Source organism: Gasterosteus aculeatus, chromosome 10 (assembly GCF_964276395.1).
Source record: "Gasterosteus aculeatus chromosome 10, fGasAcu3.hap1.1, whole genome shotgun sequence".
NCBI classification, from domain to species: domain Eukaryota; kingdom Metazoa; phylum Chordata; class Actinopteri; order Perciformes; family Gasterosteidae; genus Gasterosteus; species Gasterosteus aculeatus.
In genome coordinates this window covers 17,062,668-17,065,842 of record NC_135697.1, presented here as the reverse complement: position 1 = coordinate 17,065,842, position 3,175 = coordinate 17,062,668, and the positions used below count along the sequence as shown (strand labels likewise).

The window sequence follows — 3,175 nt, the reverse complement described above, 5'->3', positions numbered from 1 at the left end:
GGAGAAGGAGGCCTCACCAGACTGTTAATGTGCTGAGGAGAGGAAGATCAAACCTAAGCAGAGGAAGAGGAGCTCACCGGAAAGACCTTGGCCCAAAAACTGAGGAAGGTCCTTGTGGCACACACACAGACACAGACACACACACACACATTCACGCTCCTTCATTCAGTTTGGACGTTGTGTAATTTAATAAGTTGTGGTCACTTTTGGCTTCGGCCTGAGGGGGTGCGATGCAAACGTTGTACTGAACCGTGCCGACCGCTCGTTGTTCGTTCAACGGTTTGGAGTAAACAGACGTCCCCTGGAGGACCAGCGAGGACCTTACAGAGACTCCCTCAATCAGCTGCTCAAACAACGCAACCAATTCCCCCATCAGGGATGATGATGACGATGACGACGGTGCTCCACGTCTTATTCGACATCTCTGCAGTCGGCTGAAGGATCGGGGCCTCCTGACGCTGTGGGATCGCACCTCGTTGCTCAATGGTTGGTCCCCGCGGTTCCTTCTCACGCTCTGGTTTAAAGCTCCAAACACACATATAACGTGAGGGATTGTCAAACTTTGACCGCATGCCCTCTTCATCCGAGGCGAGGTCTTCCCCTCGGCCTGGTCACCCTTTCTCAGGCTCCTTTGACGAATCCACAGAGAGGTCTGCGCATGCTGTTACTCAGCCAGCTGCAGAGATGCGGATCCAAAATCCGCGTTAGCTGAAGCCGCATTTGTCTCATACGGGAGTTGTTCATGGATCCAGTTATTTGACTTCCATGCTAGCTAATTGTGACGGGAAAATCTGTGGCCGTGAGCACGAATCCACCAGTCAAGGCCACCATCAGCTCAACGGCAGAAGCACCGCTTCACCTGGAGGGATGTCTGGATGGAATCACACCTGATCTCAACTGATAATATCAAGCACTGACATGCTACTTCATACTTCATGTGGTCCTATTGAGCTGCATTATTCGGTGGGTGTAACACATATTGCTGTGAACCCTGACAACCTCCATCTTGGATGTCGGACGCCTTTGACACTTTTATGTTCAAACCATGTGGAATCTTCATGCCACTGGCTCCCATTGGCAGCATTGGAAGCGCTAATGCAGAAAGGTTAAACCCTCCATGATGACCGTTCTATCACGACATCATCATGTCGTAATATTATTCAAACAATATTAGTACGTGACATTGCCAGTCCATATATGGTATCATTAATTAAGCATGATGAGAGAGAGAGACAATAAGGAGAGAGAGAGAGAGTCTGCTGGAACACAGCATGGGAAGCCCAAGAGAACACACACACACACACACACACACACACACACACACACACACACACACACACACACACACACACACACGCACGCACAGTAGTGCCCCCCTCCCTCTCCCGTGCCCCCGCTGGAGCGCCGCGCTCCTCTTGACTCCAAATTAAGTGTTACGGAGGTTCCTCTCTGATCTCCGTACGGTGGCCAGGCGCAGACGCCCCCCCCCCCCCCCCCCCCCCCCCCAACGCGCATCCCCTCTCCTCCGAGGCGAGCAGGAGGACTTGAGGCTCGTCTCTTACACAACATGCCCGGCTTTCATTTCCAGTCAACACTCAGCGCACGAGCATCATCTCTCAAGCGTCCAGCCGAAACACAAGTGCTGACGTGCGCGACCCAAAGAAGCGCAGCTTCTTCAACAGGAGTGCGAGATACGAGGGGAGGTGTGTGTGTGTGTGTGGGGGGGGGGGGGGATTCATGCCTGGAATGGATCGGCTCGGCTCGGCAGCAGGTCTACTCACCGTGCAGCGCGCAGAGCAGGTCGGGCGGTGCGGCCGACGAGAGGTCCGTGCGCACTTGGAAGCGCGGCCACCAAATCTGCAGTTTCCCCCTTATCGCTCTCTCTCTCTCTCTCTCTCTCTCTCTCCCTCCCTTGCTCTCGCCGCACCTCCTCCCCCTCCTTCTTTCTCTCTCTATCTCCTCGTGTCTCCCCGTTCCTCCCCCCCCTGTTCTCCACCTCTTCCTTTCACTCCTCCTTCTTTACTTCTCTCCGCTCTTCCAGCACTGCGGAGAATCGTTCGTATGGGCTTCAGTGTAGTTTGGTTTAAGGGCGGTGGGACTGGTGTGTGTCGGAGGTAGGGGAGGGTGGAGGAGGGGGTTGCAGGGGGGGGGGGGGGGGTTCCATTTGGTGGAGAATCTGGATCTTCGTGGGACCTGAACAGCTTCTTAAGAGGAGCATCTGAAGTCAATCACAACAGACATTTATGAAGTCTCCATTTAAAACTGTTATTATACTGCCAAGTTGTACTAAATGCACGTGATATTAACTCCTAAAGACATGAAGCAATCATTCAGTTATACTTTCATGGACTTTAAATGTTTCAGGTTGTGATCAGCTAACCGTTGCTCTGCAGCACTGATGGAGGAGCGTTAGCGTCGTGTGACTAATTCAACATCTAAATGTGAAAATAATTTAAAAAAAACAACAAAATGTAAGAATTAATTTAGTACATCATCTATATTCTATATACGTTTGATAAAAGCTGTGTTCAAATTGTATTTGTCTGACAGTCTCTGACACAAATCAATATCTTTAGAAATCAGCCCCCGTTTGACCTTTAAAAGACACTAAGACGCAAAATCAAAAACACAGACGAGCGAGAGACAGGACAGGATGTCACATGTCCGAAAAAAACTCATGTGTGAATGTGTGTCCTTGTGTTTTGGCTGGTGGCGTTGTGTGTGTGTGTGTGTGTGTGTGTGTGTGTGTGTGTGCGTTTGTGTCGTTGCCTGTTAGGCCTCCGTACCCGCTTTCATGGTCGAGTGGCCCCATCGGCCCCAAGCGACCACAGACTGATACAGTAGGCTGTGCTGCCCTGTGACTCACGCCGTGTGTGTCTGTGTGTGTCTCTGTGTGTGTGTGTGTGTGTGTTGGAGTAACAATGGAATTCCTCCTCCCGACCGACACTACTTCATCCACACGAGAGGCCCAACCGATGACTTCACTCACAAGACGGAAGTTAAACGTTGTAGATGGAATGTCTGATAAATGGCGCTGAGCAGGAGAAGAAGAACATTTATGAACGTCCGTGAACCGCCGGCTCACTGTGAGGACACATTCTTCTTCTTCTTTGGATAAAATGATGCATTTCCTGATGGACCAATGCAGCGGGACGTCGCAGTGACGCATCGGTAA

At 51.1% G+C, this 3,175-nt stretch overlaps 1 protein-coding gene across 2 annotated transcripts in view; it reads right to left on the bottom strand.

Annotated features, from left to right (window-relative positions):
- cacng7a (calcium channel, voltage-dependent, gamma subunit 7a) overlaps positions 1-2,107 on the bottom strand; it is a 16,922-nt gene extending 14,815 nt beyond the window's left edge. The window contains exon 1 of one of the 2 annotated variants that reach the window (XM_078081856.1): positions 1,782-2,107. The gene's annotated coding sequence lies outside the window, so the exon portion shown is untranslated. The remainder of the gene's footprint in view (positions 1-1,781) is intronic. The other variant, XM_078081857.1, reaches the window with a different exon arrangement.
- Between the last annotated feature and the right edge of the window lie 1,068 nt (positions 2,108-3,175).